This window comes from Fukomys damarensis, unplaced genomic scaffold, assembly GCF_012274545.1.
Source record: "Fukomys damarensis isolate Sample0158 unplaced genomic scaffold, DMR_v1.0_HiC HiC_scaffold_4, whole genome shotgun sequence".
Classification (NCBI taxonomy): domain Eukaryota; kingdom Metazoa; phylum Chordata; class Mammalia; order Rodentia; family Bathyergidae; genus Fukomys; species Fukomys damarensis.
The window spans coordinates 886,384-901,793 of NW_022900916.1; the positions used below are offsets into that span (position 1 = coordinate 886,384).

General features: G+C 45.1%; 1 long non-coding RNA gene across 1 annotated transcript in view; it reads left to right on the forward strand.

Annotated features, from left to right (window-relative positions):
* Positions 1-15,112, forward strand: part of LOC104870822 — a 37,573-nt gene extending 22,461 nt beyond the window's left edge. The window contains exons 2-3 of the long non-coding RNA XR_782638.3: positions 13,241-13,316; positions 14,860-15,112. This is a non-coding gene — a long non-coding RNA (uncharacterized LOC104870822). The remainder of the gene's footprint in view (positions 1-13,240; positions 13,317-14,859) is intronic.
* Positions 15,113-15,410: the final 298 nt, after the last annotated feature.

A 15,410-nucleotide genomic window follows, 5' to 3' on the forward strand; every position in this document is an offset into this window, starting at 1 on the left:
TGTGAGCCAGTATGTGGTCTATTTTGGAGAATGATCCATGTGCAGCCGAAAAGAATGTATATTCTGGTTTTTGGGGGTGGAATACTCTATAAACATCTATTAAGTCCATGTGTTCCAAAGCTTGGTTCAGTTCTATTATTTCATTGTTGATTTTCTGCCTAGTAGATCTGTCAATTTGTGATAGTGGGGTATTTAAATCCCCCACTACAATTGTATTAGTGCTTATTTGGTTTTTCATGTTACTTAATATTTGTTTTATATAGTTGGGGGCATTTATATTTGGTGCATATATGTTTATGATTGTCAGCTCTTCCTCTTGAATTGTTCCCTTTACAAGGATGTAGTTCAGGTGAGATTTCTTTGTGGGCTCTCTACCGCCGCCCGGAGGAAAAGCCCCAAATCCGAGTCACCGCGCTGTCTGTCCGTCCACCCGGTTCCACGTGCTTCATTTGTCCGGTGGATTTCCAGTGCTGGAGGTCCCGGGAGTTGCTGAGGGAGGTGGGTGACAGCTCGGACCGCGCCGGCTGGGCTCAGCAGCTCCAGAATCTGAGCGCTGGGTTCAGTTTTACCGCGTGTGTCCCGCCGTAGGGAGCAGAAAGGCACGCGGCCCATGACACGCGCCGTCCGCTCCCAGTTCCCGCAGCTTCGCACCTCTTCCTTTCCCTGAGGAAGGTGATTTCCCTCCAGGGGAAGCTTTAGATGTGTGCTCTGTTTTATCTAAAAATTAAGTTAATTAAAAGCTCCTGACAACAACTTGTGTCCTTTTGGGGCATATGCTATGTTTTGGTACATGTCCCGGTATGGAATGACTAAATCCTGCTGTTACGAATTTACTGCTTCATGTACTTCCATTTTTGAAATGAAAACATTTAAAATTTACCCTTTTAGCAATTTTGAAATACACCGTCATATCAAGAAAACGTGTATCCAAATAAATTATTGGACAAAGGACCAACAGACATTTCTGCAGGAAGACGTGAGTGCTCCCCAGGCTGCTGTCTGCTCACTGAGAGCAGGGGTGCCTCCCATAGCCACCCCACCCCTGTGGGCCCTCAGGGTGACCATGGACCCCTCACCGGCTGTGGAGGACGGGCAGCCCTGTGCAGTGTGGGGAAGAAACTGCACAGTAGCGGCCCAGAAAAGGAGACAAGGGCTCCTCGCCAAACCTGAAGCACAGGCACTGCAGGGCCCTGCAGGGGTCACAGCTAGGAGCTGCGGGACACGGGGGCCTCAGTGTTGCTCACAGCAGCTGCCCGCAGGAGCGCCAGGCCAGAGCCAGGAACATCGTCTGTTCTTTTCACACTGAGCTACGGACTAGGAGAAGCTTCCTCTGCCATAAGGGCTGGTCTTGCAGTGGGAAGAGAGCTGTAAAGCATTGATGGATGTTGAAGAAAACTCAAGCAGGAAGCAGGGTGGGCATTTTAGCAATATCAGTTCTTCCCTTCCAAGGCACAGGATATCTTTCATTACCTATGTCCTCTTCAGCTTCCATCACCCTCATTTTATAGTTCTCAGTATACAAAACTGGTAAAATTTATGCCTAGATGTTTCATTTTGTTTGATGCTAATGCAAACAGGGTTGTTTTCTGATTTCTTTTTCTGGTCACTCTTTGTATAGAAATGCTTGTAATTTTCTTGTTTATTTTGTATTCTGTACTATATAAATTAAACTCACTTCCCATAAAACTCCAATGAAAAAAAATATATATGCTTACACATATTTCTGATACGTAACACACACATATGCACACACTGGAATGTCATTCAGCCTCACAGAGGAGGGAGAGCCTGTAATTTACCACAAGGTCAGATGGGTCTAAGGTCAGTGTTCAGAATGAAACAAGCCAGGGTCAGGACTAAAATCCCATTTCATGACCATTCTTATTGGAATTAAAACAAATGAGCTCAAATACATAGGAAAGAGGTAGAAGATAAAAGTGTAATCACAGGTGGGCCTCGCAGCAAAAGACACAGAATGGGGAAATGTAGGTCAAAGGGTATGAAGCGGCACACATGGAAAGATTAGAGAACTGAGTTTAAAGACCTGTGACCCGGACAGAGTCAGTGGGATGGGTCCCTGTTGGAGATTCTCATGAGATACGATTTCGGCTGCTCCCTTCATGTACGAATAACTATGTGAAGCAATAAACTGTGCATCTGCTTCAATATCGTAGTCGTGCCCACTGCATATATATTCCATAAGGTCCTGTTATAAACATTTATTTAGAGTAAAGCGAAAACTTCAAACCATGCGCATTCCAGTTTTGGTTTAGCACCGTGTGACTGTTGATGTCACTCTCCGTAGTCTCCGGAAGTCAGTGTTGTGTCTGGAGAATGAAGGACAGGGGCTTGCTCGGTGACGTTAGTCGGTAAGCCTGTGGGGTCACCGTCAGCTGCTCTCTGCCTCTGCTACCCTCGGCCCTGAGTGGTCGTTGTCCGCATCCTAGTAGTCTGGCATTCCCTGACTCCCGCCTTCGGTATTTTTCTTCTCAAATTGGACTTCCACATCAAAAGCAAAATAACCCTCTACCACTTTTAAGAGCATGCTTGAATTGTGTTCCTGGGACACTTATTTCTAGAAGACAGAACTCTGGTCGATTTTGCCAAGCAGAGAGCCCAAGTGGCTTCTTATCACCTCTGGGCTGCGAGCCCTTCGGTGGGTGTCCAGTGTTTCCCAAGCCGACTGGACCCCGTGTCTGTGTGGTGGGCCTTTCTCAGGCACTCCACCACAAGGCGTGGGCCTGCGGGCCCTGCTCCGCCTCTGCTCTCCATTTTCTTCCCAGCTGTCCACACCCAGCAGCCCCAGGGACAGGCTGAGCTCCGCCTCTGTCCTGGCCACACCAGAAGCCCCACCTGACAGGCACTGTCCCTCCTCCTCCATCCTTTACATCTCATGTTTAATTTGTTTGGGAGCGTGTATCCTCGCTGCTGTTTAACGTCCCCTCCCACTCCCTCATCTGCACCCCGGCCCCTCCCACACTCCAGGCTCCTCCACAGTGGGCTTCTGCATGGCAGTAGCTGTTCATCTCACCCTCCCCAGGAGTGGTCTCCAACAAACGCTAAGTGAAGGGATAAACAGCTCAACTGATATTTGCTTACTGGCTGTTAACCCCGAATGAAAGCAAAAGTTACCCTTTGAAGCCTCCAAATCCCACTGTCACCCAAATTAAGATGCTGGAGCCTGGCAGGCTGAATCCACATTACTCCCCTGCTCACCCCTGGGGTGCGGGCACCACTGCAGTCCTGCTGGATGTGGACGCTCCATTTGGAAAGAATGCGCTGGCGTAAGGCCAGTGAGTCCTCCTCTTCAGGGCCCTGCCGCGTCACAGAGATGATGAAGAGCTTTGCCTTCTCTTTCAAGATTTAATTTCAGAATGATCTAAGCTTTACTCTTTCTTTATTTAACAAACACAGGTGATATTTACTATGTATCAGATTTAAGCAATTTAGAGTATTTGTTCACCTAAGGCTTAGGAAAACTCTCCAGGCAGATCGGCCTGCTATCTGCATCTCACAGACGATGACGCGCAGGACTGGAGTGGAGGGGCCGGGACCCGCAGTTCGGCCGCACGGCTCTCCCAGGCTTTGGTCCGCAGCACCCCTGTCATTGTGCTGCAAGCATTAACTCTGTGCCTACGAATCCCTGAGCTGTTCTTAGGCAAAGCCCAACTGTAAAATGGCTCGGGTGCTGTGAGAGAGGGTTTTTACCTTTTAAGTGTAACCAGGGGGCAAGAGTACACATACCCGCGACACTTAGCGGCCCTTAACAGAAGGGGTTTGCCTTTCTCAATGTAATCACGCAGACTGAGTACTGAGAAGGTAAACAGATTTTAAAATGAAGGAGAGCGTTGTGGATCACTTATATTTTTAAAGGAATGTAACTGGAATAGACCGAATCTTAGCCTCGGTGAAATCACAGAGGTGAATCCAATGTCGCAACCTCTTTCCTGAGAGCGATGGAGGAGGCTGTTGGGCAGACGGTGTCTGTGCCCAGGGTCCTGCCCTATGCTAACACAGTCCAGGCCAGGAAGCCTCAGGCCCAGTGAGGAGGAAGAGGAGGAACAGCAGAGGGAGGCGATGCAAGAGGGAGAGAGCTCGCTGCCCTACTGCACATCAGCTGCCTGCTGACCCGTCGTGCTCAGGGGAAGAGAAAGTGCAGGAACGAAACCAAAGAGAGGGATGCACATGTGGGGAGGGGAACAGCAAGAACAAAAGCAGCTACGGCCCCAGGAGCATTCATTTATTTAGTTAGTTCTGAGGATGGAACCCAGGGCCTTTGCATTACGCTACATCCCCAACCATTCATTTCATTTGTAAAATTTAATTTAATTAAAAAATCTTTAAAAAAATTTAAGTGTATTTTAGTTTTTAGTGAGACACGGTCTCACTATGTTTCCCAGGCGGGCCTTGACCTTGTCCTGCTCAGCCTCCCACAGTGCTCAGATCGTAGGCATGAGCCGTGTGCTCTGGTTGCCCTCTCCAGTGGTCACCTTGTGCCCCTGCCAGCCACAGCTCTGCCATGGGGGGTGTGTGGCATCCAGCCAGGGCTGCTGTGTGGGGCTCTCAGTGGCCGCAGTAGGCTGCTGGCAAGGACAGTGCCCTTCTGCTCCCTGGGCCTGGCCTCTTCTGATCTCATCAGAGCCCATCGTAGGCCTTGGGAGATGATTTCCTGGACCGGAGCTGCAGGCACAGCCTCTCTGGGGCCTCTTAGCGTCCACCGCATGGCCACTGGTGAGCCCAGGAGGCAGGGCAAAAGGCAGTCTGTACAGCTCAGAGTGGTGTTCCATCGCTGTCCATGTGTGACTTGTCACAGTGAGCAGGGGGCCCCACCAAGTGACACAGCAGTGAGAACACGGGAGGGTCGCTGGGCTCTTCTGGGTCTGCCCGTTGTCCAGCTGGCCCGAGTCATGTTCCTGATGCCCTCAGGATTCTAACGTGGGGTGTTAGAGTTGAAGTTAATATTTATTAAACCTAGCAAGTCTCAAACCAGAGTGTCAGAAAAGTGTTCAGTCTACTTTTCTCTGTGTCATTTTTAAGCTTTGTCACAATGAGCGAACACAGGAATTTGTCAAGGTGTCTTAAGATTAAAAATAGGATAAGATTATAGAAACTGGGATGTATTATTCTGTGAAGGTGACAGGTTCAGAAAGGCAGAATTATGTGTCTTTTAGTTAGTACAAAGGCATCTTGCACCAAATAATTTCTGGACTAATTTTTGCAAAGACTTAGTATAAATTCAAGTCAATCCTGGGAACAGCCACATTTCCTGTGAGCATGTGGAGAAAATATAATGGAAAGTAATTATTGCTTCAAGGGTGACAGGTCCGTAATAATACTAATTAATATTCATGTAGAATGACTCATATAGGGGAGTTTGGACAAAGTGGGGTATCATTCGCTTCAGGGGGTCACTGATCAATAATTAATTTTTGAGCCCCTGCTGCTGTTAAGACAATGTGGAAATATAAATGAGATCTCTGTATTCTCATGGGTTGCATTCTTTTATTTATATCCAGCGTATTCATCACTGAGCACACAGAACCTACTATGCCTACAGCACTAGCTGCCCTCCCGGCTCTCTTGCTGCTCAATTCCACCCCAGTCCTCTGTTTCATAGCTCACTATTGCAGCACTTTGTTCGTCATCGAAGCAGAGTAGATTTCCCTGCTAATTTCTGTTATGCTCCTCTGACTCCACCCGTGGGCTTTCTCTTTTCTCTTGAAGATGCCCATTCATCTTCAGTCGTCAGAGCAGAAGTCATCTCTGGGCAGTCTTCTCAGCTCACATCAGGCCAGCTGCTGGTCCTCCTTCGTGGTCTCCTAGCCATGTGGACTACTTCCCACATGGTTCGATGCCCTCCTTTTGAAACTCTGAGTACTGCATCTCCCTCTGTTCAAGGTGTTTACTTGGGGCCTCTGTGTACATCTTGGTTACTGGAGACACAGCTGAGAACATATACAGACTCTGCCTTTCTGGGACTCACATTTAGTGGAAAGACACAGATTTTTTTGTTTTTTAAGTTGCTCTCAGGACAAAGAAGGGCAAGGCCACTTCAGGTGGGAGGAGGGCCTGGAGCTGTGTTCTGGAAGAGGGGAGAGTGGGTGTGAGGGCTGTTGGGTGGGGATGGTTGTGATGTCCTGAGGGCCCCAGGAAGGCACAGCAGCTGGAGCGGAGTGGAGGAGGCTGGTGGGAAGGAGGGCTGAGGGAGGAGGGCACGAAGACTTCTGGGGAAGACAGGGGCAGTTTTCAGCCAGGGAAACAGCCAGCACCTGCTATGCACTGTCGGTGCTCTGTGAGTATGTGCTGGGCCTCACAAGGACAAAGGCTTGGGAAGAGCAGCAGCGTCTACTTTTCCACAACTGAAATCAGCACCACAGAAGCAGCTGGTTGGTGGACTGAGGTCTGCAGCCATGAGAGTGGCCTCTGGGTTGATTGTAAAGGCCACGGCACACGTCTGATGCCAGAGTCCCTGAGTAGTATTCTTGTAGTTAGAGCTTCTCAGTGGCTTTGGAAAGCACAGGAAACCCTGACCTAGATTAAGCGTCCCAAAGTGTGGTCGCCAGCCAGCAGTAGTGGGGCCCTGGCAATGCGGTCTTGGCTCCTTCTCCTATCGATGATGGCCACAGTGCCTGCTCAGCCTCAGGGAGGGTCTGGACTCTTCGCTGTGTTCAAAAACCCGGGGAACATTGTCATGAAAGAATAGGCCCCTGGCCTGGCAAAACTGTTGGTGCATTGTGTGGTGGCAGTTGTGGATGCCCAGGTTCTATAATTTGTATGCACTGGCAAGAAAGTGTAAAGTCTCACACTGGAGAGTGTCCTCTGGGGTCAAACATCCCCTCTCCCACTCCAGTGTCCTGTGCAGTCTCTGCTAGCTGCCTGTACTCCAGGATAGACGAGTTTGCTGGGCCAACTCAGCTGCTGGAGGACTGGTGCTTCGAGTGTGAGAAAGGCTGAAAGGAGGAAAACCTCCTGGACCAGGATGAGCTGAGTCAAAGGCAGAACGATGTCCCACTATCTCATAGGATGGTCAACAATGAGTGTAAAATTCAAAAGCACTTAATACGGTTTTAAGATGCTCTGAATATAATATTCCTGTATTATTCAGGGAATATTTTGGAAAATATATTTACTTCCATTTTAGTTATCTGTGCCCCTGAATCTATGAGGTATGACTGAAAAATATGATGTACATTTACAATTAAAAATTATTTATTACAGTAAGAGACACATTATCCTAAATCCTTTTTAAAATACTTCTGGATTCCAACACATATATCCTATCTTCTTGCCACTTTCTGTAGCAGCTCTGGAAGGCCTCTTTCATGTCTTTAGTTGTGCTGTCCTGGTTACCTCACTGACCTGAATCGATTAAAAATGTTTACTTTCATGGCTGTCTTGACTTTGGGAAGAGCCAGAAGCCATGCAGTGCCAGATTCAGTGAACAAGGTGGACGAGGACACTGTCAGGATTTGGGGAGCCTGTCTTCCCATTGAATGAGACTAGACAGTAGTGTTCACTGTTTTTTTAAAAATTTTATTATTGTTGTTTTGTTTTTGTTTTTGTTTTGGAGACAGGGTCTCTCTATGTAGTTCAGGGTATCCTTGAACTCACTATGTAGCCCAGGCTGGCCTGGAACTCCAGGTGATCCTCCTGCCTCAGCCTCCCAAGTCCTGAGATTGCAGGTGTGCACCACCACACCTGATTCACTTTTGTGTTTGTGATCAACTCTTAGATTGCTTAGAATCTGTCTGGTATCAGTCTTGAAAAGATTTCCATAAAGAAAAGCTCATCATTGTTCTTCCTAGAGAAAGTTACATTTTCTTACAGAAAACTCCAATGTTAATATGTACATTGGGGTTTCTCTTTCCTTTCCTCTTATCTGAATAAAGGAAACTGAATTATATATACAGCTCTTTTGGCACTACTGAAAGGCTGGTTTGAGCAATATGCTAATCTTGTTTTAGTGCTCTTATCAGTACGGCAGGTTCATGGAGATTTAAGAATGCAGTACGAAAGTCTTTTGTTGTCCTGCTTACAAAAGTTTTCCCTTCTATAGAAAAACGAGCTTTTTCATAAAGGCTTAACCAGAGGCAATGCTGGATATTGTCTCAAAAGTGCTAGCAATATATCCCTGAAACTCTGGAATGATATTAGTATCCTGGCTGAGTACAGGAGAAAAAGTAATCTATAAAAGTAAGAATAATGCAATTTTAAGAGGAAACTTTCCTAGGACAGAGGATTGCATCCTGCATGCTGACAAAGCACTGTAGAAGTAAGCCACACTGGAGAAGGGCAGATGAAAATGCACTGGAGTGTCTCGGTGTCTGTTGTCTGCGTCTCCACGTGTTGCTGACATATTTGATCAAACATTGGCTGAGATCTGCATCCAATCATCAAAAGCTAGCAGCAGGGTTTCCAAACTAGCAATTTTCCTCTGTGTCATTCAGCCAGCAATGTGCTGCCTTAATTTTTCTCTCTACTCTTTTTAAAAATAAATCTACACCTTACTGGGGAGGTAAATGCATCTTTGCAATATTATATTGTCCTCCTGGGACTCTCAGCCATAAAACAGCGTTTCCTTAAATGTCCAACTTCTCTCTTCTAGTAGTTTCACATCAGAAGCCAAGTTTGGAGTGTGCTTCTCTTCTTCCCGTACTTCCTTTCAACACACCTCACCCAGTGTCTCTTCTGCACCCCTGCGCAGCATGCTTCCTCCCTGAGCGCCCCACCAGTGAGATCATTCCTCACAGTCATTCCTGTTCCAGGATGTGCACTTCAGTGCCTGTTTCATTGTGTTTGCTCTCCCTGGCACTTGTCAGAAGCCCGTACTGGCCCTATTCTGTGGGCTGCTGGGCCACAGTAAACGGGCGCACATGTGTCAGTTTGCTGTGACTCCCCCAGAACCAATAACAGGTAAAGTTTCCTGAAGAAGCCAGTGTACAACTGACTGGAACTGGGGTTACCATGGAATCACCACATTAACTCGTGATTTAAAGTTCCACACCTCTCGGAAGGCCCAGACTCTACACATGTGAAACGCTGGCCCAAGAGTGGTGACGCTCCTCCAGGGACAACCGCTCCCTGTCCTTTCTTTCTTTCATGGGTTATGTGGGTGAAGTGTATCAGGTCTTGCCCCTTGTCAAGTATCACTGAGATTTTACTAAACATTTTTTAATTTAAGGAGTAGTCGCTGGAGGTGGATCCTGTCAAGGCTGCAGACAGAGTCTGTGCAGGGATGAGGGTGTACTCAGGAAGCCCGTTTTCTGCTCAGTAAAGTGGAAAACAATGAAGTGGGCACAAGGAGATAAACAGAGGTCCTAGCAAGGTAACAGAAAACATCAGGACAATTGTTCAGGCCACCTTAGATTAATAGATGGCTGTCAGTGCCCTAAACCACAGCACACTTAAGACCTAAATGTTAAGAGTGAACCTTGAGGAGACCATGAGGCGAAGGACTGGGTCACATCTGTGTGTGGGGAATGGTGAGTGTGTTCCAGGGAGACACAGAGGGCAGGGAAGCTGGGCTGCAGGGAGCGAGATGGGAGGTGCTGGGAGATCCTGAAGGGAGAGGAGGCAGATGCAGGGCGTGGGCCAAGCAGGCCTTTCTCCTACAAACAACCACGGAGACTCAAAGGGGCCTCTGCAAGTTCCTCAGTGATGGTGACAGAAGTCTGGGCAAGGATTTTGTGGAACAGACATCCCAAAGATGTATTTTAGAGGTAGAGTGGGACTGACTACTCAGAGCTGCCATGTCGATGTAACTAAACACAGCACACAAGGTGTTCCTTCTGAAAACCTGGAGGTATTACATTGTGCCAAGATTATCTAAACCTCAAAAGATCGTTTTGGTATTATAGATGCTCAGTGATAGGGTTACCTGGACAAACATGCTTTAGACTCAACATTTCAGCACATGCATAACAAGTTTAATTTTTTGTATTATAGTAAATTACAAATACTGCAGCACAAAAGAAATGATTTTGCCCATACACACAAGTACATTCATGCTTTAGATCTGCCTAGTTTTCAGGAATGGAGGATGTACTCTGACCTGCTATTTTCACCTCCAAAGTCACAGAAATCTGTGCAACATTAAGAATGGTGGCTCAAGGTCACCGAGGTAATCACTTCAAACTTTAGGGGACAGGATGAAGAGGCACCATCTGCAGGGCTATGGGAATGGGTGGAGAGTAAAGTCTGAGGCCACAAACTTTGTAATACTGCAGGCCTTTCCAAAGAGAGTTCAGTCTCTGTCTTAGTTACTCCTTGTCATTGCTGAGACAAAATATGGAACACCCAAAGTCACAGGAGGAAAGGTGTACTTATCTCACAGTTTGTAGAGGTTTCAGTTCATAGTTGGCTGGCTCCAAGGTAGGGTGGCATGGTAGATGCACATAGCAGAGGAGAAACAGTCCATGGCAGGCAGAAGGCAGTAAAGCAGTGAAGCAGAAAGCAGCAAGTAATGACAGTAGCCCGCTTTCTGTCCCTTATAGTCCAGCAGGGCTACACATCTTTAGGGCAAGTAGCACTCACACCCAGGTAGGCTTTCCCAATATCCATGATTGGAGTGATACCAAACCAATCAATGGACTAATTTAGTAATCACTCAGCCTTAATCCCAGCATCACACAGTCCAGATCCAGTTATCTCTAAAAATCCCTCATGAGGCTTTGGGTGGACATCTAGAAACAGCCATAAGAGGCCCACTTCATACGTAAAGACATACAGACGGTGCTCTGTGGAGCTCAGGTGAAACATCTCTGTGATGACCTCATTTAGAGCTGGAAATCCTCCCTGGTCCCCTTTCCACCCCCTACTGTCCACATTTATGATTTTATCATCTTTTATTATCCTATGGAATGTATTTGTGTCTATATTAACTATTCAGTGTGCTTCTTCACAAAATGTTTGGTTCACACATATATCCCAAGATCTAGGAACAATATCCGACACACAATAAACTAATTGATGCATTCAATTAACAGAATAGAGCTCAGTTTATGTCCCGACAGCCTGGTCTTCACTCTCCTTTTGAAGAGTCCAGCTCACTGTTCCATAGAAAGGGGATGAGGAGTAAACCTGAGCCCCTAGCTGCCCATGTTCGGTGCCCATGAGCAAAACTACTTCTAGTTAGTAATAAAAACTACTTCTCAGGCTGGGGCTTCATCAAGAACATCAGAATTGGTAAAGTCAGAACCAGGCATCAGTATTCTAGGTTTCCTAGGATATCTCAAATGTGGGAAAGCTTGAGGACCCTGAACTGGGCCACAGGCTGCTAGAATTGCTCAGCCACTGTCCAAATTGTGCTGGGTGATGAGACCTACTGAGCAGGTGACAGAATAAGCATGCCACCCCCTGACAGTTGCATGTTACTTTGAAGCAAACTATTGAGAAGAAAACAAATATCTTCAGGGCCCAGAAGTTGAGAGCATGCAAGCTCAAGCTTAATCCTTTTTAATTAAAATCTTTCCAGTCATTATTTCATGCCACATACTGGACTTCTCTCCAGATATTCCCCCAGGTAAGACACTTTGTTTGATTCAAAGCATTTCCTCATTCATCGTGTGGGCTTCCTCCCACTGAAATGTCAGGTGGTGCTTGTTCACCTTTACTGAGACCCTAGTTCTCCTGGATCAGCTGTTCCTGTATGATTCTCACTCCTGCATGGGGACACCTGTGTGACTCTCCTTGCCTCTCTGTGAGACCTCCTTTCATCTGCTTTGAATGATGAAGGAATAGTTGAATGATGCATTGATTCACTGGGCTTCTTATCTTTCTATTGAACACAGTCTATCATATCATTTCCATGGAACACAGCGTGAAAATTTTAATTTAGTATTTACTTTATCATCAGGACTGTGTATTAAGCAGGGAATGTAATTTATGGAGGTTTTTGTACTCACTGACAGAACTAAAGCTAGAAGTTAGACACTTTAAGAGAAGATAAATGATTTAATTTAGTTTAATTAATTAATTTATTTTTTTGGTACCAGGGATCGAACTCAGGACTTTTTGCTTATGAGGCAGGCGGTGGAACCACTGAGTTAAATCCCCAGCCCAATGATTTAATTTTAAATCCTGTGAACAATATAAAACTTAAATGCCGAAATTTTGTCTGGTTTCTATTATCATTATCATCATTAATTAGGAGGCTATCCCCAGAATGGAGTGTGACAAAGGTTAAGTCACTGTTCACTTGACCAGACTCCTCTTCTTCCTGAGTCTAGAGATAGTATTTCAACAACACTTGGAACTGAGTGAGGCTGCCAGGCTGAGTTCTCGCCACCACCGGATCATGAGAAGGAGGGACAGACAGCACTTCTGGGTTTGGCCCACAACACCTCTACTGCACCGTTCTCTGTGCCTTTCCTCACCTGTTGAGCAAATGCAGGGAGGCTAGAAGAGGGAGGAGCCACAGGGAAAAGTTTCCAGGTTCTAACTCTGGAAAAGCTGACCTCTCATCAAGAAATTTCCTTGGAGGACTTCCTGAAAGCAAGAAATATGTTGTTATGCATAGCCACAGAAATTTGGAGATTTATTCATTAGAACTGCTTATAGGAAAAGTCATTTATAAGCAACATACTTTATCCCAAGTAGTGCTAAGGCATTATTAGGGCTGTTCACTGAAGTTTAATGATAAAAGAGGCCCCTGCTGATGTTTCCTTCATGTTATTTTCTGACCTTCTACTGCTATATCTCCTCTTTCCTCTGCTTCTCCAGTCTCAGGGAGATGATTGTTCAGGTAACCCTGGGCTGTATGTATCTTTCTACTTTGGAAACTTTTAAATGCTCAAGAATTTAAGTCATTCTAGGAATTAAGAATTTCTAGTAGTTCTCTGCAAGGCTATTGGGTCTAGTCCAGATATCGCTCACTCCAGATTTAGTTACGTTAGGAACTACAGGTACATACTGTCTTCTTGAATATCCCTTAATTGAATTACACACCTCTTTGGAACTCGGTTTGTAATTGCACAGCTACCTCTTTTCTTGTGCCTCAGATTGACTCAATACATTAACATTGAATTTTCATAGACAAAAAATTAGTCATATTTAGCTCATATCCTCTTTTTCATTTTTTTATCAAAGTTTGCCATCAATATATCATCAGATTATACCATTTTCGGGAATGCAATTCTGATGCATTCCCTGACTCTGGAATCATCTTGCCACCTGTAACTGAGTTCCCTGGGCTTCTGTGAATCTCACTTCTTAACCCACTGGTTCTTCTCTCTTCCCACAGGTTTGCTACTCAATGTGCTTGCCAAGGAATGCATCTCCTCCTCTGCTGAAGAACTGCCACCCTCATTAGCTCTATGGTAACATTACAGTTTAATAGCTTGAAATAGGAAGGTTCTGTAATTTTTATCCAGATTTACAAACCTGAACCTGTAGTTTTAGTTTGTATGTGGTTTTTTTCTGGTCATTGCCAATATTTCTTTCCTCTCTTTCATCTTCTATATCTTTAGAAATTTTATTTTATTAACAAAGATACATGTTACACATATTTTTCTAGGTTTAAGCTTATATTACCAAGTTTTGGTTGTATTTTTTCTCAGCGTGCTTAATATTGTGTATAAATCTTGGAATTTGCTTCCCTCAGATAGCTGTTTGAAGACAAGAGCTCAACTCTATACTTCTTTCAGTAAATAGATACCTAATAGATACTGAAGACCTGGCTGCTTTATGTCTTTGGATCCTGAAATATTTTCATTAAATTCTCCAGGTTTATGTTCATTTTATCGACATGATCCTGAATTAATATAGTTTGCATCTAGAGTATTTATTAACTGTGAAGTCATTAAGTCCTTGTTTCCTTGGAGTATACACGAGTACAATGTATACAAATTATATCAGTTACATTTCATTTGTCCTAGTTCCTTGCATTAATTATATCAAAGGCTCGAAAAACAAAAGTTATACATCTAGTGTCTAGCTCAGTACCTGATTTTAGAAACTCCCCAATATATGCTATTGGATGTATAATTATATATTGCTTTTCCACATATTTCCAGATTGTAAATATTATTTATTTTTATCCTTAATGAAAGATCTATGGGGAACTACAGTTTTATTCCCAACTTTGGCTGTAACTTTGAAGAAGTTTTTTGAGGACAGTTAGAATTATGATATCCAAAAATTTCAATCTGTGGAACTAAAGCTAATGCAAGTTTAGCTCCTTATAAATTTACAACTAAAATAAACAGATATCCTCACGCTTCTATGAAATGAGGTGGTTCTAAGACACTGGTTTATTCGGAGTCACTCGTCTGGATTGAACGCTGCCTGGCTAACTCTTCCTGGATTGAACTGAACAGTTAGCAGGCCCCCGAGTGTAAGTGATTATGAAAACACATTCACAATATGCTACTCGCGACCTGTATATTTTCCTCTTTTACTTCAAATACTAGGAAATAAATTGTTCTGTGAGGGAGGTGAAGGGGTGATAGCTTAAGAGAGATAGCTTTTTAAAGTCTCATAATTAAAGGCCCATCCTCAGCTGAAAGTGAAAGCAGAAGTTCAGTTCTTTCCACTGCTGTCAATCAATACAGAAGTATTTCAGCTCGGTTTCTTCCTAGCTTGGTGTTGTCTAGAAGCCTCTAAAGAAAGGCATTGTACAAGACCCCAGATGCACTTCTTTGTTTTCTTGTGTCTGTGATAATTTTGGATGTGCTAAATATTCCCACTGGCCAAAGTCAGTAACTCTATTAAGAAAAGCAGTTTAATGAATAAACTGGAGCTGGCGACTCCGGCTATGGGCCGTGCTGCCTGCTGCCACCTAGGGGTCAACCTGGGGGAGGGCAGCACGAGCAGGGCCTTAGCTTTACTTGAGGAAACATGGACTGTGTTCAAATCCACCAGGAAGACGGAAACAGAAATCCACACCGGGCGTCCAACGCAGTGCTCGCCTCCAGACGCCCTCGGTATGTGCAGCCGAATGAGAATCAGAGCTCTCCCCTCACACACTGCTTGCTCAAGAAGCCTGCGTGCACAGAAGCTGTTTAGTAGTGGGTTAAATCACCCATTCTTTGCGCAGTCTTGGAAACTCTGTGCAGACACTCACATTAGGTAAACGGGTTTGCTTCAGTTTTATTTATTTTATTTTATTTTTTGCTTTTGATCGTCTTACCTTACTGTGTTACTGTTTATTTGCTTTCATATCCTTTCATTAGCGTGGGCGCTGCAATAATAATGCTGTGTCATTCCGGGTGCTGGACAAATAATTACCTGAGCTCCAGGATTGGGACTGAACCTCTGGGCGGCGCAGACATCTCAGACCGAGGTCACTGTGGCTCGTCTGAGTCTACGGCCCTGCAGGGATTTGCTGGGCTCTTTATTACTGAACAGTGGCGAGAAAGAATATGACAGTGAGTGGAAATAAACTGAGAGGAAAACATTCATACTGAGAAGTA